Source organism: Phyllostomus discolor, chromosome 4 (assembly GCF_004126475.2).
Source record: "Phyllostomus discolor isolate MPI-MPIP mPhyDis1 chromosome 4, mPhyDis1.pri.v3, whole genome shotgun sequence".
Lineage (NCBI taxonomy): Eukaryota > Metazoa > Chordata > Mammalia > Chiroptera > Phyllostomidae > Phyllostomus > Phyllostomus discolor.
In genome coordinates, this window is record NC_040906.2 from 4,865,100 (window position 1) to 4,890,345 (window position 25,246).

Genomic DNA, 25,246 nt, shown 5'->3' on the forward strand with positions numbered 1-25,246 from the left:
CAAGGGTGGGTGCCTCGTGAAGTGTCCGAGCCGTGGGCATCTCTCCTGCCCTGTCCTAGTTTGGGCCCTGATGAGTAGCGAGAGTAGATGAAATGTATGAACCTGGGTGGGGAAGGAAACTCAAGGAGATAAATTCAAAAGAAAAGCTTGAGGAGTAAAAAGGCCGAGCCTACTCAGAAGCTAAGAAGGGGCCCACGGGAAGCAAGAGATGGTAAAAACAAGCGAAAAAGGACACGGTTGACAGATTTTTTTAAGCGGATGAAATTAAAATTAATCTCACTGAAATTAAGGAAATAAACCACTTGCATTATGAATCAATGGGGAATACATGTAATGGTCAACAAGTAATGTTAAAACACTACTTAAGACCATTTTTGAAAAGAGCCAACAGATCCCCACTTCATAACATTCTGAAATGAAACTCAGTGTGAATAAAATTTAAATGTTGAAACCGAGACAGAGAGACAGAGACGGAGAGAGAAAAGGCGAGGGAGACGCCCAGCTGGCTGAATGAGCAATGTGACAAATATTCCCAACAACAAAAGTGGGCGAAATTATCAAAACCAACCATTTAAGGATCTGGCTATTTTCCAAAGACATCCAACAGACCGAGAAGCGTTTATTCAAGAAAACCTACTGGACCTCAGTCAGCGCAGTGGGTATGTGTGGTGGCTTAGGCTGGGGCTCCCACCAACCCACACACGCTCCCAGTTCCGTGACGTGCAGGTCCCAACAGGACAGGGCAAACCGTCAAGGCTGGCAGCTCCACTGCCAGACGGAGTTAAATTCACCTGGATCGGAAGAAGAATTCCACACCCAGGGGCATTTTCAAAAACAACAGTGATTCAAAGGGCAAAAAAAAATCAGGGAAGGCCAATATCACAGCTAGCCCGAATGTGCCACACTAGTTAGGGCGAGCAGAGCCGGCAGGAGTGAACACGGAGAGTCAGGGAACGACACAACCCCGTGGGCCTTGGTAAGAGTCTCCTTTTCCCTGCTGTGTGCCCGCACAAGACCACAAGCATGTGGGAGAGACATGAGAGGGCCCGAGGGAGCTACTCATCCCTGGATGAGTGTGAGCCTTGCATACGCAGGAAGCCAGGGCAGACCTGTAAATCCCCTGAACCTGGAGCGCACTCCCCAAGTCTCACAAGAACTACTGACAGAGGGTGGGGGCCCCGTTGTTTTAAGGAGTTGAAGCACAACCTCTGCCCAATCGCAGGCTGATTCCGAGGACATACTGATCCAAGGGCAGCTACTAGAAAGTCAGGCTTCAAATAAAAACGAGCGCTGGCCGGGCGGCTCAGCTGGCTGGAGCATCATCCCACGCACCAAAAGGTTGCAGGGCACATACCTAGGTTGCAGGTTCGGAGTCAGGACACATATGGGAGGCAAATGATCCATGTTTCTCTCTCACATGGGCGTTTCTCTCTCCCTCCCTCTCTCTCTAAAATCAATGTTAAAAAAATATCCTCAGGTGAGGACAAAGAAATGAGTGGATGAAATAAAAACAAGAAAGGAAGACTGAGCAAAGATATCAGCAGCGTACCCTGCAGGAAAAAAACAGACTCCATAAAATTAGTTCCAGGCAAGGCACTGAACAAACGAAAAGAGAAACCACCTCTAACTCTGGAGAAAAATGAATCAGAATGCAGAATATATTACCAAAATTGTCCAAGTTTTGACCAAAAATTATAATATATGCAAAAATGTAAAAGTGTGACCCATACATTTTTAAATTTGGGGGCAGACAGTTTCAATAAAATTGTCTCTGAGGGAACCTAGATTTTGGACTTATACAACAAACACTTCAAAGCACCTATTATAAATATGGTCAAAGAACTAAAAGAAACCATCTTTAAAGTAAAGTATGGATAATGACTCATCAAATAGGACAGAAATGATAAAAGAGCCAAATAGACACTCAAGCTGAAAGGTAGAATAACAATGAAAAATCCACTAGAGGGTTCAACAGCAGATCTGACCTGGCAGGAGAAAGAGTCAATAAACCTGGGGGGAAAAGATCAATTAAGAAGAAAAGATAAAAATAAAGAATTTTTTTAATCTAAATTCAGGACTTGTAATGGAGTCTGGCCAGAATTATCAGATGTTTAAAGCCTCACTTGCCCCTTCCGCTCTGACCCAGCCAGGCGGGTGGGTAAGCAAAGTCCCCTGTGCCCCACTTCGGGCCCTGAGGGAAACCCACACTTGGCGGATCCTCAGCACGCACACGGAGACTTCACTGCAGTCCCCGAGACACTATAAAGGCCTGGCCCACTCCTTCTGCCTGGCTCGAACCAGGGCAGACCAGCTTGTGCCCACCCTGATCGCCCCCTGAGGCTCTTGGATGAGTAATAAACCTTCTCTCAAGTTCTCTCAGTGCGTGGAGTGCAGTGAGCATACACACCCTACCAACTGGGAGGCGGTGCGTCCCACCTCTGCGGGGTGACCACAGAACAGGAATGAAAGAAGGGACAACTATGCCAATTTACAGAAATGAAAAGGATTATAAGGGAATACAATGAACAACTTTATCCCCCTAGACAACTGAGATGAAATGGACAAATTTCTAGAAAGACACAAATTACTTAAGAAAAATAGGCAATTTAAATAGACATATAATAAGAAATAAAATTAGTCATTTAAAATTTTCCAATAATGAAAAGCCCAAATAGCTTCCTGGTGAATTCTGACAAATATTAAAAAATTAATAATAATACTAGTCCTGTACAAACTCTTCCAGAAAACAGAGGAAATATTCCCCAACTCATTTTATGAGGATAATATCCCCCCTGATACCAAAGGCAAAGCCAGCACAAGACAAAAATGTTTTAAACATAGTTTAACATTTCTTCCTGGGTCAGTTTTGTTCATTTGCATTTTTCTAGGAAGTTGTGAATGTCATCTAGAGTTCCCATGGGGGGCGGGGGTGTCAGTGCAGGATGCTGTTCGAAATATCCTTGTGGTTTCCTTACTGCCCGTAACGGCGCTGTCCTTTCTGAAATGATGGAAATTTTCAATATCTATGTTGTCCAACACGGTAGCCACATGCCATCGTGTGTCTTTTGAGCATTTTCAAGGGTGGCTAGTATAACTGTCCCGTCTGAAATATTTGTATTTCATCTTGACCTTGTAGGATACTTTCACAGGGCTCAGAATTCTAGGTGTTCCTTATTTTCTCTCAGGAATTTGAAGATAGCATTCCATTGTCTTCGAGCCTCCACTGTTTGTGTTGATCTGATTCTGGGTCTAATAGCTGATTCTTTGAAAGTATGCTATTCTCTCTCCCCACTTCTGGCAGCTTTTGAAATTTTTCTCCTTCTTTGGTTTCCTACAGGCTTACTAAAACAACCCAAGAAGGTATGGATGTTTTCTTACCCAGCTTGGTGTTAGTCAGGTTTCTTCAGTCTATTCCTTGACGACTTGCACCAGCTATGGAAGCTCCCAGCCAGTCTCTTCCAGTATCACTTCTGCCCACTCTCTCCCAACTCTTCGTCTGGGACTCCAATCACACGCTTCCTTTCTCATTTTTAATTATGCTCAGTTGGTTTTCTTGTTAATAATACACTAGAAAAAATACCTGCTTTTCTTTTTTTTCATTGTTGTTCAAGTACAGTGTTCTGCCTTTTCTCCCCCACCCCACCCTCCCTACCTCCCTCAATCACACACTTTTGATCTTTTCGATGTCTCTGTGTCTCCCTCAGTCCCTTCAGTAATTTTCCACTTCACTCATTCTCTCTTCAGCTCTACATAATCTTCTGTGAACTCACCCAATAATGTTCTAGTTTTAGTCACTATGGTTCCAAGTCTACATTTTCCATTTTGTTTTTTGGAAAGTTGCCAGTTCACTACTGAAAATAGTGAATCTTCTCTTTTGTCTTTTTGAACAAGGTAAGCATAGCTATATTAAAGTTGACTCGTAAAAGCTACAATATAAGAGGCCCCTATGGATCTAACACTATATTCTATTGCTTCTACTTGATTTTGTTCATGTTGTGCCTGAGTTTCTTAATTATAGGGTGGACGCTATACTGTAAAATGTTTGTAGAAATAATCTGAGGCCTAGTATAATGTTATCATCTTCCAAACAGGATTTACATTTGCTTTCTGCCAAGCACCTGAGAGAAACAACAATAAATTAACCTCAACCCCTTTTTAGAGTCTAAATGCATTCAAAGTGGAGCTACAGGTCCTCTGAGGGCCTGCCTACATCCAGTTCACTCTCGCCTGCCAATGGTAGCCCCTCAGGATCCCAACCCCAAAGAGGAATGGTACAGCAGGGCTGGTGCACTAATTACAGGGTAGGTGAGTTACAGTGTGCCTCCTTTTATGAAACAGAAGAGAAAACAAGAACTGCACACACATACCTGTGTGCACAAAAGACACACAGAAAGTCAGAACTAGTGAGAATGGTGCCCCACACAGGTTAAGTAAAAACAGGATGAAAAGGCAGCAGGAAGACTGGGGGAAACAGATGGACATGGAGCAACTTCGCAGTCAGAATGGGCACGTTCTGACTTTTGAAATGACATTCATGTTTCACGTACTCAAAAAAGTCAACATAAAATAAAATAAAAACATCCTAAAATGCAATACAAATAAAAATGAATGATCCTAACTATATCTAAAATGAAAAACACAATATGCACAAAGAGATGGGGAGGAACTAACCCAAATAATTTTTTAACACAGTATTTAAACCCTAAGGTTAAAGACAAAGAAGTGTAAATAAAAATTAAATTCAAATTAATAGATTAGTTTTTCACAGAAGTATGCATTAGCAATTCTAAAACTAGTTTCTGTATATTCTAGGATTCAACAAATAAGTAACTATACTGTGGATAATAGCAGTCAGGCTTGTCAGTATGAGAAAGAAATTACAAATATAGAAAGTAGAAAGACTAGGATAAAATCTGTGGTACAGAAATGGAAGTAGAGATACCACTATCACTCAATGGTTTACAATATATGGAGATATACAGAAATACAGCTATGTCTGTATACGAACACACAAAGGTATGCAAGTATATGTATCTATTCTTATATTATCTAGCTCTGTGTGCTAAGAGGGCCTATAAATAACAATATCCCAGCAGCAGTGAACACATCTAGAACCCAGATCTCAGCTTCTGAATACCATTCACTGCAGAAGGGACCCAGGGCTCCTCAGAAAAAACGGGCAGTTCTAAGACTGGCTTAACGGAAGTACAATACGAGTCTGGAAGGGGGTTGGCAAACTACAGCCCACAGGCCAAATCTGGATAGCAACCTTTCTTTACAAATAAAGTTTTATTGGAATACAGCCATGCTCATTCACTTACAAATTATCTGTGGCTGCATTCCTGCTGCAAGGGTGGAGTAAGGAGTTGCAACAGAGACTGTATGGCTCACAAAGCCAAAAGTATTTACTATCTGGCCACTTACAGAAAAAGTGTGCCAAGCCCTGGGCCTAGAATATCTTCTTGTTCCAACAAGAAAACACTCAAAAAAGAATGGGGACATGTCAAAAGTTCACAGGAGCCAGTTGAAAAGGTTACTACTGGCCAAATACATGACAGCTTGAGGATTAAATTTTTAAATGAGGACAGCTTATATTACCCATCAAGTAAGAAAACATGAGTTCATACTGATATAGATAGATAGATAGATAGATAGATAGATAGATGATAGATCAATGGAAGGGGGGAACTCTTTCTTACATCAGAATCCCAACTAATAAATGCAGAAAAGTGATGGGGGCAGAAAATTACCATTGACAATCATCATACTAATTCAGACTCATCGATGGACTCTTAAAACTAGTGGGTAAAAGTTCTGAGGAGTAACAAAACATTAGTCTCAAAACAGCCTCCCAGATCCGCACTGAATACAGAGAGAAGGTGCACCCTCGACAGCTGAGCAGTCCAGCAGGCCACCACGACAAGCGGTCAGAGCAGATGCCTGCAGCAGGGCAGGCCAGCGTCACACGCCTCCTGATGCCACGAAAACCGTGTCACTTAGGAAACGTGAACTGGACCTGCTACAAAATAACTGGCCTATAATCTTTAAAGATGTTAAATTCATAAAAGCTAAAACCGTTCCAGATTAAAGGTGACTGATGACACATGACAACTCTATGCCGCTTGTGATCCGGGATTTTCTTTTCACGTAAAGAACGTGACTGGGAAGCTGAGAACACCTGAATAGGACCTATAGATCACATCAGTGGCATTCCATCCATTTTGATTTCCTGATTTCGATCATTTCTGTAGGTGTGAAATTATGTTTCCGAAAAGAATCCAAGTCTTTAGTTATAAAATCGTATCTGTTTTTATAATTAAAATGTTGAGTTACTTTTCTCATGCTAAAGAACATTCCCAACAACTGACAATTCAACAACTAAAAACAACCCCGTAAAAGGGAATACAAACGATGTACTAAAAAAACAAAGTTCAAATAACCAGTGAAAGGACATGTGGGCTACAAAACCATTTCATCCTGTTTCATATGGGCCAAAACAGATTTATTAGCTGCAAGCTCAAATAAAGTGATCTCAAATGAGAGTTATGTCAGTAAAAATACTGCCTCTCAACAGGTCAGCAGTGACTTTACTCACATTTTACAAAATATTTTGAGGATTTAAAAGATTAAATGTCCTGAAAGGGACAACAATCCAGCACTTTCTGCAAACACAGCTGTTGGTTAAAGCTCTTGAGAAAAGTTCTGGAATGGGAATCAGTTGTAGGGAGAGATAACGTTATAAAATATTAAGAAAATGCTGGAGTCTTTCCTTATTCATCTCTCCAATAGCGGACTCGTCTCTGAACACGTGCTTCCCTGCTCTATGCTGGGACCTGCTCGGGCCCGAGCAAAGACCAACGCGCTCCACAGGACCTGCCAGGTCCCTGCTGTGGCGGTACTGACAGTTGGGGGGTGGGGAACCCAGTAATCGGGCACAGCAGTGACACAGACCGATGAGCTAATGGCGAATGGCATGGGGAAAGAGGACACTACGTTAGCTTTGGTCATTAGGACAGGCCTCTACTGAGAAAAAGTACTGCGGCCAGGGTCCAAATCACGAGAAGCCCCCCACGTGAAGGTCTCGGGGTAGAGCCTTCTTGGCGGAGGGCATGACAAGCACAAAGAAAACAACAAAGGGGAAACAATCTCAGGGTGTTCAAAGAAGTTTTGTTTTTTTTTTGAGAAAGGCCTCAGTAATACTCTCAATCTTGTAGGTGACACCAAAGAACTGTCAACTTGGGGTCAGGTGTGGCAATGGCACTGTGACCGTGGACAGCAATTTTCACATCGCATAGCGTGTTTATGTACATGGAAGTACAACAGATGATGTCAGTGGTTTCTTTAAAATATCTCAGCAAAGGAAAGAGAACTAAAAATGGGATGAATGAGGCAAATGTGCAAAAATTCTTGAATTTGGGAAATAGGTCAATGGGAGCAGGTGAGCTACTCTCTCTAGTTTTTGTGTATTTGAAACTTTCCATAATAATTCATTTTAGAAACCCCACAGAACAGAAACTTCATGTTAAAACTGGAAGGCATTCCTCGTACCTTCTTTCTCTCACTTGCATGCCCCAGCCCAGCTCTCACCACACCGGTCTTCTGCTTGCATCCCGGGAGGAGATGAGATGGAAGCTTGAAGGACAGGAGCTCACTGGACGGGCCCCAAACCCCAGGACCGGGTCTGGTTTCTGGGACAGACAGAGCTACTCCACCGAAGGCAGGGCTGGCGCCCAGGGAGAACTAACACGAGCGAATGTAAAATGAACCGCCACCCACTGATAAACGAGTTGTGCTTCCTGAGGCCGGGACTGCCCCGAGTAGGAACCACCTTCCCAGAGATCAAAAACCCAACAGGTCCCTCGCTGGCATAGCTCAGTGGACTGAGTGTGGGCTGAGAACCAAGGCATCGCAGGTTCGATTCCCAGTCAGGGCACATGCCTGGGTTGCAGGCCACGGCCCCCAGCAACCACACATTGGTGTTTCTCTCTCTCTCTTTCTCCCTCCCTTCCCTCTCTAAAAATAAATAAATAAAATCTTAAAAAAAAAAAAAACCCCAACAGGCTTCCTCCCCCTCCACTCCACAGAGACTTCTTCAGCAAGGATCTTCAGATTGAGAACCCACTGCCGATCTTCAGTCTTGGTCTCACTTGACCTTGCAGTAGCCCTTGACCCAGCTGAACACCTCCCCTCTTCCCGAGCCTCTCTACTTGCTTGGCAGACGTGACAGCAGAGCAAAAGATGACCACACTTCCTTTCAAAGACAAATGTCATACCCATGGCCCCTCCTGAGGGACAACAAGCAACTTTTGACCCAAGTGACCAGTTCTGAAGGGACCAGGAGCAGGTCCCTAACCCAGCAATCTGTGATCTACAGAATGGTGTGTCAGAAAATTCTATTTCTGATAATTTAGTGAAGTCAATATTCTGAAAATCTTTCTGATGCCAGATCACAGCTGCTGAACAAAATATTACCAAGGGAAAATGAAGTGAATTTGAGAGAAATGATGAAGCACTGAAATTCTGTCACCTCGACCCACATGCCGCCATCAGCCACATCCCATCATTTTCGCTCTGCACCCCACACAACATGAGTCCTTCTGTCACTCCTCTACTGCTAGTGGTCCATACCAGCTCCGTCCTAAACTAACAGCTGATAGCTTCTCCTGCGTCAAGTCTATCCTCCTTCATACCTAGCACTCGAGGACCTGTAAGGATTTTAATGTCATAACTCGTGGCCCAACATTTGGGCATTCGGCAGTTTAGACTCTAAAGCTGGGTGTAAGGAATCACTTTGCTCTTTTGAGGCCCTACACTGCCAGCGGGATGACCGGCCCCCCTGGCTGCCGTGTGCTGTGTGATAAGTCGTACCCTCTGTCCTGGAACCACTCAACCCAGACCGCCGTTCCGTGAGTCTGAGTGGAAACTAGGGCACTGATAAAGGCGTAATCATATGCTACCCCTTGTTCTTACCGTGACCCACTCCTCCATTAAGATTTTATTTATTTATTTTTAGAGAGTGGGGAAGGGAAGGGGGGAGAGAGGGAGAGAAATGTCAATTGGTTGCCTCTTGCACCCACTCTGCCTGGGGACCAAGCCCGCGACCCAGCCAGTGTCCTGACCAGGAGTCGAACCTGGCGACCTTTTGCTTTGCAGGATGACACCCAACCACCTGAGCCACACCAGCCAGGGTGCTCCTCCATTCCTTTAATACTGTGTCTGTTAAAAGTGTTTTCCATAACAGACGAATGGTTGACTAACATGTAACCTGTAGATAAACAGCATATTTGTGACTTGTATACAAGTCACAAAAACTCGCTTCAAAGGCAGCTGACGGCAGCAACGGCACACTCCAGCTGCGGGCACTTGCTGACTCTCAAGCGTGAAAGCCAGACGTCTGCTTGAGCAGCCCTGAGGCAGTCGTGGGAACAGACCACGCTGACTTACACCTAAAAAGACTTTCAACCCCCACCCTCGATTTCTCTGTTCCGCTTTCCCGCCGCCTCCGAATGACGCCCCCGCCGGCGCGGAGGGGCTGGGATGGTCTTTCGGACGGGAGTCCCCCCTCTTCGCAGGCTGCCCACCCGCACTTGAACGTCTTTCCTCCCACCAGCGGCGGGCAGCTGGACCCGAGTCCGGTACCATTACCGCTGAAAGTTCGGTTGCCCCAGAAAGCGAAGGATGTAAGTTTATTTCTTCCCTTAGTCTCCAAATGTGGAGTCATTTTTACAAGAGTGTGGTCAGACCGATGACACTGCCAGGAAGCAAGAGGTCAGATGCTCCAGAGGGAGGGGGAAGGCGGGGCACGGGCAGGGTCCAGACGGCCAACAAGACTCCGGGCTCTCCCGGGGGTGGCTGTGCTTCCCGGGGGCCTAGAAAAGAGGGTTTCGGAGGTGTATTCTCCTACGGGCACCGGAACAGCGGACAAGGCTTGTTCCAGGCACAAACCTTTACTGCGGAAGCTACAGGCCTGAGGTGCGACCACTCAGCACGGCCGGCCGGTCAGGAATTTACGACCAGACCACCCTGCGAAGAGGTTCCCTTCTGGCACACTCGTCAGGTTCATCTCAGCATCCCGTTTTTGTCCCCCTTGGCAACCCTTCTCTTTAATCGCCCTGTAGGCCTGACCCCATACCCTCCTGAGACCTGTTTTTTCTCTGCCATAGACCTCAGGCTGCCACTTGATTCAGAAAGTCAACATTCACTTGTTTGCACGTGGGAAAACAACAAGATACTGGACTGTCTTACCCCCGGGGGGCACTGAAAGCCCTACTTATTTTTCTCAAATTCTTAAGGCGATCTCGCAAATACCGTATCGTCTGCCGATGTCAGCACACAGATGATCTGCCTCTCCATGCTCTCCCTCCGAGCAGGCCCGGCAGCCTCCACTCATCACGTGTTCCAGCTCTAAAGCGACACGAGGTCACTAAAGAGAGGCTCCAATTCTGTCAGCCTTCAGTACAATTGTTAGGGCAATTGTACCTAAACCCTGACCCCTCCCGGATGTGGGGTCTATTCGCTTCCCCAAGCCCAAAACTAAAGGACAACCGCAAGGGTTCTTGGGTCCTACTGCAGGCCACTGCTGTGATCGGCTCCTTACTTTTCCCCACTCTCCCAGCCCTCGTTCGAGCTCCCGAACGCCTCTTCTGCAGACCCCACCATGGAACGAGGCAGACACGCTACTGCTCGAAAGGACAACTGACACAGGTGCCAGTGCTGGGACGTCCCCCTGTAACCTGCCCTTCTCTCTCTCTCTGCCCCACGAGGCACGGACACGCAGCAGGTGTGCTTCCTCAGCCCCACGGGTGGAGGACACCACTGCATGGGGCACAACGGCTGCCGGTCGGCCCCCGTAGCCCAGGCAGGGCGTGCCCCCTGGCCTTGAGGCAACCGCCCCACTGTAACTCCTACACTCCTGAGTAAGGAGACGTGCCCTGGGATTCAACTATCAGCTTCAAGTCTCCTATCTCCCGCCACTTTCAATCTCCTGCATCCCAGTAATCCCACCTTCACAGACTTTGGCCACCAGGGCTAAAACGTCTATTGATCTTTGGCCTGACTTTTCTCCACCACCAGACAAGAGGGACCCAGAGCAGGGAGCCCATGCCACTCTGGCAATTGACAATGGGGCTCAAAAAAAAAAAAAAAAAAAAAAAAAAGGAACACGGATTCATCAACACCAACATATTTTGTAAAGTTTGATGAAAAGGAGGAAATTAGAACTTACGAGAACTTTAATACCGTAACATGCGGCCCAACATTTGGACATTGTGTAGTTTAAACTCTCAAGCTGCGTACTGGGCATGCCTTTGCGCTTCTGAGCTCCGCAGTGCCTGCAGGGTAAACGGCCTCCCTGCACTGACGGCAGGGCTCGATAAGTTGTCCCCCGAGTGGTTGATAAGCAACACCCCCACGCTGGGGCGAAAGCCTTTGTTCCATCAGCCAGAACCAAACCAGGACGTTGATAAAATGATTAATCCCATGTTACCTATTTTTCTGACCGCTGAAAGGTCAGTTGCCCCACCAACCAGAAGACGAGTAATGTAAGTTTATGACCTGGGAACCCTTCTCTGTAATGATCAGCTCCTCGCGCTCACGCCCTGCACACACCCCGCTCCCCGCCCCCACCTCGGAGCGCGTCTTCGGTTCAGAGTGAGGTCTGCACTCTCCAGCGTGCAGACCACGTGTGAATAAGTCTCTTAGTTTCTTCTGGAGTTTCTGCTCAAGCCCCAACCCCACGGCCAGTCTGCCCTCCCCACCCTGCGGCTCTGACTCTGTCCTCACCCTGCTTCAGTCTCACGCCGCCGCCTCGAAAGGTCCTCCGGCCTCTGTTTGTTACTTTCACGCCACTTCACACGCTCTTTCATGCCTTATTATTCTGGCTGAACCATCCACCTGTTCACTCATGAAACAAAAACATGTTGAGCTCCTACAGTGGCCCGGGTACTATGCTTGGCACAGAGGAATACAACGGAAAACAGGAAAGAAAAGAGACTCACAAAACTTCCTCTCAGGAAGCTTACAGTCTATTTGCAACTGTGTGACTCGTATAATCAAACAAGTATACCGACTGATGTGTAATGTCAAACTGGAACTTCCACCCCGGAGTGGGAGGGCATGAGACACGCTCAGGAAACACGCTGCAGTGACAGCTTAGAGGACAGAGAGGCAAGCCGGGCAAGAGCGGGCGGGAGGGAGAGCACGGGTAACACCATGCTGGAACTCGCAGGGGAAACTGAGAACTGTGGGTTTTTTATCTTACAGACGACGGGGAAGAACTAAGCACTTCAGTCGGGAGAGGGACCAGGTCAGAGGCGTATTCAGACCCCTCGGGCTGCAGGGGAGAAAACGGGCGGGGGGCCGGGGAAAAGAATGAGTGGGGCCTCCGGTTAGGAGGGCGCTGGAGCAGTCCATGCAAAAAATGATTACGTTAAAATCAAGAAACGGTCATCAAGAAATGTTAGGAACCCAAATCAGCACAACCTGGTGAGGGGCTGGACTCTAAAGGAGGGGAAAGGATGACCAAGGACCCCGTCACGTCCTCTGGCTCGCACGATCAGACGTGTGACTGTGACGTTCGCCAGAACAGGATTATTGGCTTGGGGCAGACAGAGAGATCACCGGGCCAGCCCCGGATGGGCCGAGTGGGAGGTCACTTTGCGACACCAGCAGATGATATCACACAGGCAGCTGGACACACAGTCCGGGGCCCTGCGAACATCCGGGCGAAGGTCAGACCCGGGCGTCCCAGGAGGACGGAGAGTGACTGAAGACGTGCACACAGATGAGGGCGGCTGAGGGAGAGCGTGTGACGGGAGGAAGGGGAGGAGCCCAGGATGGAGACCTGGCAGAGCCCAGTAGCCAGGGGGAAGAATGTCCAAATGGCAAAGACGAAGGAGGAATGGCCTTAGGAGGGTATATGCACATGTAAGAGAAGCTGGGGGGGGGGGGGGTCGAGAAAATCAAGGTTTCAAGAAGCCAGGGGAGAATAAAAGAAGTGAAATAAAAAATTGAGTGTTGATCAGACTCAGCAGCATGGGTGTCGCAGGGAGTCTGGTGACAGCTGCTTTAGGAAAGCAGTGGGAGCAGCGACCAAAGAGAAGGAAGCTGAGGAGAAAGAAACTGGCTAATGAGCTGTCACCTCTTCTGTGACTTTGGCTATGAAGAGGGAGAAGTGAAATCAAAAGGCCGAGTTTCAGGTGGTTGCTGCTGCTATCATTTCCATTCAAGGGGAACCCGAGCGTGTCCAGATGCTGCCGGGAAGGAAGAGTCACGAAGGTGGGCGGGGGACAGATGACAGCCTCCACGCGGGGCAGGGGGACATGGGCACATTTGGACCGGTTCTCCCCCAGCTCACACGATTCCCTCACCCTCCACTCCAACCTCACACTTAAAATTACACCCGTTACAGGACAGCTCAAATTTCACGGTCATCCCCTCTGTGAACCTCACTTAATTTCTCTAGCTCTTGGGGTCCCTTCTCTGCCACCCCATGGTATACTACGTTTTCCACATCCGTTTGCCCACAGCGCCCCTTACTTACAGCAGGCTCCACAGAATAGACCCTGGGAAATGAGAACCCTACTTCCTGCCCAGCTCACGTCCCGCCCCTCACCACCACCCTTCCTAACCACACAGAACAAGTACCATTTCCCTCGTCAAGTCCTGAGCAATTTCACCGTTTAGCATTAAGTAGTTGAGATCCTAGAATGTGAGCTCCCAGAGGGCGGGGCCTCGTCGGTGTGGCCCGCCACCGCTTCCCCAGTGCCCGGCAGGCGGGGCGCCCAGGAAGTGCTTCCTGGGGGAAGCAACTAACACGATGCTCGGTTACTCCTCCACTGTAAATTCTTGAGGGGCAGGGACTATGCCTTATGCCTATTCACATGCAGTGCCCTACAAAGCAGACACTGACTGAATAAATTTGATAACGTGGTGATGACTATGGCCTAGTATCACAATGGAAGTTAAAAGATAAAACTTGACAATATACCTTGACACTGATGAAAAAGAATGAAAAACCTCTATATGTCTCTTAACTCTAATTTTAAAAACTAACAATAGCAGTGCTCAAAATACTAAAATATTTCCCCATATTCTAAAATTTAAGAAGACCCTTCAAACAATTGAACTATCTTTCCCCTGCATATTAAAATTATTTTATAAGTTCATATAACACTCTAAAATCTCGGTGCCCATTACGAAATGTATCCGAACGCTGCAGGTAAATATCGTCACACCTGGAGAACACGCAGGAGCACATCGGTCGGGCAGGACACACATGAAGGATACCGTTAGGGCGGACCTAGGTACCACCTCCTGCCTAACACAGACCGAACCGTCTCAGTGTCACTGAGGCATCCGGGTTCTGGTCCGCCCACACCAAACACACGTTCCGCAGAGAGGCAGCATACAAAACCAAAGCCCGGAGAGGTCTTCCCAAGTGCAAGTTCTGCTACCAAGATAAGGCCCCAAAACGCTGAGGTGAAAATTGCTTCATTTTTCAACAAATAGCTTCATTTCTAATGTGTACTTTGCCTAGGATTTATTTTAACTTTAATCTCATGTTTCTCTCCCATGTTTTATTACTACAATTAAAGTCATCTACAGAATTACTAAATTGGAACAAGTAAGATTACTTCTTGTGATTTAAAGACTTTCATGCCAGTCGGTACTTTCAACCCACTGCCACGTGTCCTGTCTTCTCTCTTCAGGAAGACCCTGGAGACAGACACTAGACACAGCAACAGAGGGAAGGAACAGACAGAAACCTGTGCAATGTAAAACAGCGGGAACTAAATAAAAATTTCAGTTTTTAATGGAAATCAAGAGTCCGAAGAAGCACAGGAAGGCACCCAGTGATGTCAAAATTCATGCTCAGCTCCAAATGGCAAGGGAAAGTATCTTATTTTAAAAAAAGGATTTAAAACAAAATAAATGAGGGTATATGAGTGTGTCATACACCCTCCCACTCCAGGGTAGAAGTTTCAGTTTGAAATTAAACATCCATCAGTACAATTGTTTGATTATACAAATTAAACAGCTGCAAATAGACTGTAAGCTTCATGAGAGGAAGTTTTGTGAGTCTCTTTTTCTTTCCTGTTTTCCACTGTATTCCTCTGGGCCAACATATGAGCGGTCACAGTGAAACATCTGAGCTGATCAGCACACTTGGGCAACGACAGGATGAAATGATACTATCTTTCCCGAAGTGATTCGGGGCAGTACTTCAGCAGCGCTGAAAAAGCCACCATAGGAGGCACTAGCTATTGTAACATCGATTTCATTAACTCGTCGCCCTTGCTATCAGATACAGTGTGTCTGGGATCTTACCGCTTTCTTCTCGGAAAGGCGTGGCTACGCCAGTGCCCACTCTCGGGGTTGCAGCTGAGATCGTCTGGAACTGACCACCTTCAGGCTCACTCAGCCCCAAGTGAGGCAAGGCCTGGCTGAGACCACACCCTGCCTACAACACGAGGTCCCCGTGGGGCCTTGCAGAACACTCCCAGGGGAGGACATGCAAACTTACACACAATTATACTGTCCCATCGAAGTCACAGAGGAAACTTCTAGAACTACTCAGAGCATCTGAAGGAATGCAGGACAGAAATTCTAAACAGAGGATGACTAAGACTAAACCCAGACCACAGATGGAAAAGTGGGGGAACTTTAGAATGATCCCTGTGCCAACCCGCCGGTCCCGGGTCTGGCCCGTCAGCTGGGTGCCCTGTCCTGGGGGACCCGAGAGAGTCCTAACAGAGCAACTGGCGGCGGCCCTCCTCTCTGTGGGTGAGCCATGTTCCACATTCACGCCTTTCTTTCACTGTCAGTGAGTTTGCAAGATGGTGAGTCCGGGGTTTGCAACTTTTTAAAATTCTACATTTCCCTGATAAACATCTCTACTACCCACAAGGGCATCACCATGGATTTAACAGTTAATAACTTCAGGTAGACAGTAAGAAATAGGGCACTCAACAATGAACCAAAATAGTTCCAAAAATATTGAAATGCAACTAAGACAGACCTGCGGCCTTCCTTCCCCTCACCGCTTCTAAGAGAGAACTCAAAACAGCGACACCAGAATCCCTGCTTCTCAGGGAACAGACCCGAGGCCCAGAGGCAACAGGGAGATTTCAAAGCCTCTACTTCCCTTCGGGAGCCGCCATTCCCAGCGTGGATTCCGAGCAGAGGAGCTGAGTGCGGGGCACCGGCTCCACCATCAAGTTCACAGCCTTAGGATTGTTTTAAAACCTCACACTGCAGGTGGTCAACTTGCTGCCTACAGATGCACCTTAAACATAAAACCTATATTCATACAGGCACGATTCCTTAATCCAGAATAAAGAAATCCAAAGTGACGATTCTCACAGCAACTGTACTCCTGACAAGCCCACCTACATGTCTTTTTTTTTTTTAAGATTTTATTTATTTTTAGAGAGAGAGGAAGGGGGGGAGAAAGAGAGGGAGAGAAACATCACTGTGTGGTTGCCTCCTAGGTGCCCCCTACCCGGGACCTGGCCTGCAACCCAGGCATGTGCCCTGCCTGGGCACAGAACTGGAGACCCTGTGGCTCGCCAGCCCGCACTCAACCCACTGAGCCAAACCAGCCCGGGCACATGTCTTCTGTATTACCTCAGATGGTAGTGCCCTAAAAGGAATCTAGAAAGAATGAAGTGTGCTTTACTCTCCATATCTTACTATCAAGAACACGTCCCAGACAGAACAGAGGTTACAAAACCACCTTCTTCCTGGAAGAGCGGAGCAGCCTCTCTGAGACAGTACAGGCTGGACCGAGCACTGAGGACGTGCTGGGGGAAACCGTGTGTACCCGGCCTGAAGGACAGACCACGTAACAGGGCTTCCTCTACACCCCCACTTCCAATGTTCCAAGGCTGCCAGCTGTTTGACATGTAAGACGCAATTTCAAATATCACTGAAAAACACTCACACTGTGATTCCATTTTACAGATTTCAAAAACATGCACAATTGAACACCTTAAGGATATAAAGTGTGTGGTTCAAGTGTGAAGAAAATACAAAATTCAGGTTACTCAGAAGGGGGAAGAGACAGGATTAGGAACGGATCGCAGGGAACGTCAATGGCGCTGATAACCTCCCCTTAAACTAGGTGTTTGGGTACGGGAGTATCCACTGCCCTGTTACTCTGCATACCTCACCCCTATTTTGCATACATTATTTTGTACCTTCTCAGTACTTAATAAAAGTCCACAATTGTAAGCCCCGGCTGGTGTGGCTCAGTGGACTGAGCACCAGCCTGCAAACCAAAGGCTCACCGGTTCCATTCCCAGTCGGGGCACAGCGGGGGGCACGCAAGAGGCAACCACAACCACACGCTGCTGTTTTCCTCTCTCTCCCCCCTCCCTTCCCCTCTCTCTAGAAATACATAAAATCTCTAAAAAGAAAGAAAGGGAGGGGGGAGGAAGAAAGAAATGAAAGGACTTCAAAGATCCAAAATCTGAGAAAAAAAACAGCAAAGTTGAAGGACTTACACTATCTGACTTCAAGTCTTATAAAATTGTAGTAATCAAGTCAGTGCAGTATTGGCATCAAGACAAACGGATCAATAATGAAACAGGAAAGAGAATCCAAAATAAAACCACACATACAGAAATGGACTTTTAACCTAGGTGCAAGGTAATTTAGTGAAGGAATGGTCTTTTATCAAATAGTTTGGGAACAACTGTACTCCATATATAAATAAAAGAAAGAAGTGAAATTTGATCAATACTTTACCCTATTCATAAAAATTTACTCAAAGTGGATCATACATCTAAAAGTAAAAACTCAGACTTCTAGAATATAGGAGAATATCTTTGTGATATTGACTTAGGCAAAGATTTCTTAAATAAAGCAACAAAAACACAATTCATAAAAGAAAAAAATACCAATTGGTCTTTATCAAAATTAAGAACTTCTCTCTTCAAAAGACACCACTAAGAGAATGGAAAGAGTGGAAGGAAATATTTGCAACTCTCATGTCTGAAAAATGACTTACATGCAGAATATACAAAGAACTTCTAAAACTCAGTAATATGAAAACACAGAACCCAATTAAAAATTGACCACAAATTTGAACAGACACTTCACCAAAGCAGCTGTATGGATAGCAAATATGTTCATGCAAAGATGCTGAGCATCACTAACTGCTGGAGAAATAAATGCAAATTAAAACCACAGTCAGGCACCACTACAAATTAGAACATCTGAAATCTAAAAGACTGACTATACCAAGTGTGCACAGGGATCTGGAGGAACTGGTAGGAATGCAAAACAGTACACCCACTTTGAGAAAGCTGGACAGTTTCTTTAGAAGGTACACATACACCTACCATGTGATCTAGCCATTCCATTCCTAGGTATTGATGTAGCCAAAACAAATAAAACTATTATATCAACACAAAAACTATAGCAAGTATCATAGCAGTCTTATTTGTTACCAGATCTGGAAACAATATTTCCAGCAATAGGTGAATGTGTTAATAAACTGGTACATCCACACAGAGGAATATTTAGGGGAATGTTCCTCAGAATTAAAGGGGAATCAACTACTAATACACTAAAAACATGATGAATCTAAAAGTAATTAATTTGAGTATGTACTACATACTGTACAGTTCCATTTATATAAAATTCTAGGAAACGAAAATTAATGTATGACAAGAGAAAGATCAGTGGGTGTCTGGAAGGGGGGCCGAGGAGCCAGGATATGAGGAAAGCTTTGGGGGCGATGGACATGTTCGCCCTCCTGGTCGTGATGATGGTCTCACGAGTCCGCACGTGTGTCGAACTTAACCACTTGTACACCTTAAACATGTACAGTAGGTCAACAGTAGACCTACAGTTGATATGTTACATGTAGTAGGTCAACTATACCTCAACAAATCGGCTTTTAACAAACATGGGCTTAACCAATAGTTAATAATCCTTCATAATACAAACTGGGCCCTCACTCATTCACTTAAAATTATTCTTTGTTAATAATGTGCATTTTGTCATAAAATTCATGGGGTACCCTCACTTCCAAAGTATTAAGAAAGGCTGATTTGAACTAGCAAAATGCAGTAAATCATAAAGAAAGTAAATGTCTCATAGGAGCAAAAGGATTTGTGAAAAATACAAATATGTTTTCATTTAAAAAAACTGAAAATAACTAAGAAAGAACAACAAACTATGTAAACTGTCTTTTTTACTACTCTAGGATCGAACAAGAACAATGCGCTACCATCCCGCTCCCGACAGAGCTGGGGTGCAGAGCCCTCGCCGACCCTCGACCACTCACTGGCCGAAGCTGACCCCAGCAAAGAGAGAGACAGGGGCCACCACCTCCCCTGAGGAGAAATGCTCTTTAAATGTGGCGAGGTTGTGTGGAAATGTCTGGGGCTTCTCTCTGAATCCCTCAGCGTCTGCAGTCACCCCGAACCCTCACCCCCAAAGCCTAGCAGGAGACACCATCCAATTCCATTCCGGGAAGCCCACAGGGGAAGCTAAACAATGGAGCTCTTCCATCAGAACTGTGTGACTTCCTGCCTCCTCCTGGTTCTGGCACCCGAGCTCTCAAGCATACCAAAGACTGCAACAATTACTTTCCTCCATTGGAAGGATGTTTTCCAAGCCACAAGGCACAGGTAGCTTCCTACTACATCAGCCTGCTGCTGTGCTTGCCCTTTTCTCTACCATTACTGCAGCCTTTCCACTGACGTCCTCCGGACCAGTGGGCATGCTGAAATCAGAACCCAGTGCCCCGTGAAGGGAGGGGTGCGGGCTTTGGCATCAGACAGACACGGGACCATACTTCCACGGGTCCTAACGCTTCCTGCCTATGACTCAGTTTTCTCAACAAAGGAGTCAAATCATGTCTCTCACTGGACAAGCATTGGCTGTAAAATGACACAACGCATGGGAGTTAGTTGACATACAAGGTGATCCATAAATAATAATCCCCACAACACACCATAATCTTAAATATTGGGAGGCGGGGGAAAGGTAGTGTTTTTGGACTAATGGGACTGAACTTGACTGATGCCAACCTCAACGCAAGAGTTAATCACATAATTGCAACTCTGGGGCACCAAGTTCTTGGGCATCGAGCTCTAGCTCTGGTTCCAAGTAAAATGCTATCTGAAAAGCCCCCGTTGTCACATCTATCTCCTGTCACAGGGCACAGAGGGGCGCTTTGTGCAGTTCCACCACCACACTCGGTCTGATAAGGACAACAGGAACTCCCGCCAAGTCTCCCTGGCATCGCCGGCAACGGCCCAGCCTCCGAGGGACCCGTGGCCCCGTTCCAGGCTCACAATGTGATCTGTACGTGTGCTCGGTGGTATTTCAGTGAGGAATGAACTTGACCTCCCACAGCAACTGCCCATATAAAACAAAAACAAAAACAACAAAAAAAAGAAACTCTTTAAAGGTTAACTTTAAGAGGATATTCTAAAAGTTAGATTCTATAAGGCTGGTAAAACAACATTACAGAAAAGCAAAGTCTGGGATACATGGGGAAACTACAAATAAAAGCTAAAAATCTTCCTCATATAAGAAAATGCTTTGTTACACTTTTTTTTTTTTTTGCCTTAAAAATACTGAGCCATGTCAAAATCACTTCCAGTCCAGTGCCCAAAATCAACTGATCCACAGGCGGCCTGGGATGTGCACTATAAAGTGTGGCACAAATATGATGCTTTCAGAAACACTAAGCAGCAATGAAGCTCACAAAGAAGCATAAACCCTTCCCTCAAAATAAATCAGCTAACCTAGAAAGTTTAATGCGTTAGGTTTTTCATCTCTGACAGTTTTTTCACTAGATTTTCATCAAAATTTGCAAGGGAATCCAATATACATCCCATGGACAAATATATTCAATACAGAGAGCATTGGGAAGTGGTAAGAAAGTCTTAGTTCTGATTGCAAAAGTGAAAGAATTATCAACTGAAGGACTAATGTAAATTTGATTAATATAATCGAGGATCTAAAATCGATGAAGTTCAAATTTCATGTAGGGCCACCTTTTAGGCAACAAGTACCCTGAACACAATCAACTCAAAGACTAAGTACTTCCTCGGCATCTAATATGCCTCAGCATGACGTCACGGGGAGGGGAACACGGGTCCGTGCCTCCGCGCACCCCTGATCTAACGCAAGTGTGGAGCACTGAATCCCTCCGCGAGCAGGTGGAGGCGGAGCAGGCACCACCGAGAGGGGAAAGCCTGGCGCTCCAGTCCCAGCCTGGCTCTCCTCACTAGAGATCCGTCCACCAGCCGATTGCTGAGACTTCTGCAGGGCTCGCCTTATTCACCTAGAAACTTTCTAAGGCCTCTTCCACTCTGGGTCTGCTAACCCAAGTGGAAGGACAAGGGAGAGGACCTGGGCCTTAGAGAAGCAGGAGGGCCCTCGCCAGGTGGCTCAGTTGGTTGGAGCATCGTCCCTACAAGAGGTTGTAAAACTGATTCACAATCAGGGCGCATGTCTAGGTCGCAGGTTCATCCCTGGTTGGTGCAAGGCAACAATCGATGTTTCTTTCTCTCTTTCTCCGTTCCTTTCTCTAAAATCAATAAAAATATATCCTCAGGAGAGGATTAAAAAAAAAAACTGGGAGGATTTGAATTTACTGATGGGAAAAGAAAGGATATTACACCAGGGTGCTAGGGAAGGAGTATGAAGGTAAAAACGAACGTACCTTGTGGGATTTCACTTACATGCGGTATCTAGCGCAGTCAAAATCATGAAAGGTGAAAAGGGCGGGGGGGCGGGGGGGAGTTCCAGGAGCTGGAGGAAGGAGAAAGAGGGAGTTGTTCAACAGGTAAAGTTTTCATTTTGCAGGATGACAAAGTCCCAGAGATCTGTTATGCAACAATGAACTGTACACTTCAAAATGGTTAAGAGGGTAAATTTAATGTTTTTATTACAATTTAAAACAAGAGTCACAGGAATCAGTGTCCTAGAGGTCTCACTACTGCATGAAGATTCCATATCAACTAATTTCTAATGCCTAGTCCCAAACCCTAAAATTCCTCGTCTCCCAATTAAAAAAGAGTGAAGTGTCTCGCTGGTAGGACAGAGAGGCTTCCCCGGCGACAATAAAGCTGAGGGAGCAGGTTGAGAAAATGAGGAACGAGAAGACGACACACACAGTAAGGAACAGCGGGAACACAAAGCAGGCTATTCACACGCCCGTAAAGCAGCCCAAGTCCATTATTAAGTAAAACCACAGGTTTCTCTTTACCCCAAAGATACAGAGTAACTCCTCCACCTGCTCGAAGGCGGCACTCTCCCGCCCACCTCTCCAGCCCCTCTCCCACCAGATCGATCCCTCTCCACTCCTCGCTCCTCCTGCTCTCACACCGAGCTGTCCTGTAAGCCCTAGTCCTCCCCCTGCACCGTGACTTCGCAGGCTCTGCCCTCGCCATTTGCATTTGCGGTGACGGGACCCTCTTCCTTTCCTGTGCATCCTTCAGATTTCAGTGCAAACGTCGCTTCTGTGACTTCCCTAACTCAAATAGTTGTCACAGTTGCAGTTTTACATTCGTGGGATGATGTGACACCATCTGCTGAGGACAGGGACCCTGTATGCACTCACTCTCGCCCATTTCCAAGGCCAAGGACAGTGCCTAGTACCAAGTAAGCACTCAATGTATTGACTAAGTGAGTAAATGGGCACTAAGCCTGTAAAAAAACAATAAAACTTCATAGAGGTCTCCTTAAGAGTGTACATTCTTCGCAAAATGAATCTCTGGCGAATACCCAAAGCAACTGGGCCTAAAAACCCTATTCAGCTCTTTAAAGAGAAAAATAAGTCAATTCAGATGCACGTACAGGCGTACCTCAAAGATATTTTGGTTTCAATTCCAGACAACCATAATAACGTGAGTAACGCAATAAAGTGAGTCCTAATCTTTTTGCTGGTCAAGGGTCTTGCTACCATTTGTAAAAAATGCAACACCTGTGGAGCACAATAAAACAAAGCAAAATAAAGAGAGGTATACCCGTGTAAATTTCTCTGGCCCTTCTATGTCTCTAGGCAAATGCAGAGTATCCAAGGGGACAGTCTAGACACACACACACACACACCCCCCACAGGTAAAGCAGAGCTACTAGTTGTTGAGTCACTTGTTTTTGGTATTTCCTGATACAGAGCCTGCTACATAGGAAGGGTTCTGGAAATACCTGTCAAAGGAAGAAGACAGCAACATTTCACAAGGCTAGTGAGTATGCAGAAGCAGAAGAAAGAATTTCTAAGCAGCACAGTTCCCCCCCCCCCCGTGCCCCCTCCCTCAGCTAGTAGCCTCATCATATTAGATCTCAAACACAGTAAAATGCCAGACAGATTTGTACTGAAAGAAACAGATATTACAATCAAGTGGCCTTAGAAATCTAAATAAATACTACAAAATGTCACATGAGACTACTTCCCAAACCCTCAAGAAGATAAGGAAAGAAACTCTTTAGGATTCCCTGTCCTGGCCAACATGAATATGATATATCCATAGAGACAAATAGTATCTATACTTCATAGTATCTAAACATACTCCCGAAAGCTCAGACTAATACTGATCTCTCCTCTCACTGATTTTGCATGTAAACGAATGTTACTGTCTAGTTCTCCTGACATTGACCACGTGCAGTCTCACTTCTCACATGTGTCCTTTCAGGTGCACACGACACTGTAGGGGCTGAATCAATACTCACTGAACTGAAATTAAATTCTCCTGTTTTTGAAGAATGGGTATTGATCTATAAACTCCTGCATTTGATTCCCAAATAACATCATTTCCAAACATAGTTCATAGGCCTGTCTCGGCTCCCTCATCACTGGATTAACATGAAGTCTTTCCCCAACAATGTTGCCACTTCTGCCTCCCAACTCAGTTCAGGGAGGTGTTCATTCAGGCCCTTGTAGTTCCACATGAATTTCAGATTGGCAATTTCCGGAAAGAAAAACAAACAGCTGGGATTTTGATAAGAGACTGTGTTGAATGTTTTCAAATGTAAATCAGAGATGTATTAACCACGCCTGCCCCTACATTCTTCAACGTAGCGAATTTCACTTGACACTTTTCCTAAACCTACTCAGTCCCAAGGGAGGGTTCCTTCTGTGGCAATGTGGGAAGATACAAAATCTTAACTACTGAATACTAACTGCACATCACTAAAAACTGGAAAGCCAATTCCCCGGGAAAAAGACAAAATATTCAGTGAAATGGGTCTCCAAGATCGACAGAGCAGATTAAGTACATCACTCCGGGAGGCAGCTGGCAAACGTCAAGTAATAAACTTAAGTGGCTGCTGTTCACGGCTCCTGAGACGCCCCACCCCTGCCAGCCCCGTGAGAACGCGTCCACAGGTGACCCGAGCCTCGGCGAGCAGCCTCTCCACAGCACCCGGCTCCGCGCCCCGCACTCCACGCCGGGCTGCAAGGGAGGGCCCGCGGCGCGGAGCCGGGGCTCGGAGGCCGGGTCTGCCTGGAGTTGGGGGGGCGTGGGATGGGCTGGGGCGATGCCAGGACCGGAGAGAAATGTCAGAGGCGGAGGGCGCTCGCCCGGGGCCGCCGCAGGGGCCCCACGAAGGCCTGCGGAGGTCCCACAGGCCGGACCCCGGTCGGTCCCGGAAAGGGGTCAAGGTGGGGCTGACCGGGCGGGGGCGGGTGGCCTCACCGTAGCTCCCGGGAGGCGCCGCCGCGGTCCCGCAGTTGCTAAGGAGAATGCTCTTCCGGGTCACGGCCGCGGAGCTACAGAGAGCAACGGTGGCCGGAAGGGACCAAGAACGACGCGCGCCGCACGTGCGCTGCAGAGGCGGTGGTCGGCTGCAGTTCCGCTGCAGCGGGAGCGAGGCATCAGACAGGGGTCCACCGTAGCTTCTCCGCTCTCGCCTCGCGGGGGCGACTGGCTGAAGCCTGTGGCTCGAGCTAGACGGCCTCTGAGACGCCTTCCTTCCCCACCCCGGGGACAGCGGTCTCCCGCCCCTGTTCCTGATTCCCAGCACCCCCACCTCCTTCCTCGCACACCCACACCCCGGGCTCTGCGACTGTGCTACACCGGTCCCACCCTCAACCCGGGCGGATGCCGCCAGCCTTACGGCGTCCCACCCGGCTTCTAGTCGCTGAGTAGAGCAACGCCGGCCTCGTCCTGTGACAGGGTTTACTCAACAACACCTGCTCAGAGCTAGGTGCAGGGCTGGCACTGGGGAGTCACAGGGGGCAATCTAGGCGTGGTCCCTGCCCCTGAATGCCAGGCTGGCA

At 46.9% G+C, this 25,246-nt stretch overlaps 1 protein-coding gene across 2 annotated transcripts in view; it reads right to left on the reverse strand.

Moving 5' to 3' along the window:
- Nucleotides 1–24,740, reverse strand: part of DIS3L2 (DIS3 like 3'-5' exoribonuclease 2) — a 260,872-nt gene extending 236,132 nt beyond the window's left edge. Inside the window, exons 1-2 of one of the 2 annotated variants that reach the window (XM_036022709.1) lie at nucleotides 24,079–24,607; nucleotides 22,995–23,175 (exon numbers count right to left, since the gene is read on the reverse strand). The gene's annotated coding sequence lies outside the window, so the exon portion shown is untranslated. Of the gene's footprint in view, nucleotides 1–22,994; nucleotides 23,176–24,078; nucleotides 24,608–24,662 lie in introns of those variants that run through there. The other variant, XM_028509578.2, reaches the window with a different exon arrangement.
- Between the last annotated feature and the right edge of the window lie 506 nt (nucleotides 24,741–25,246).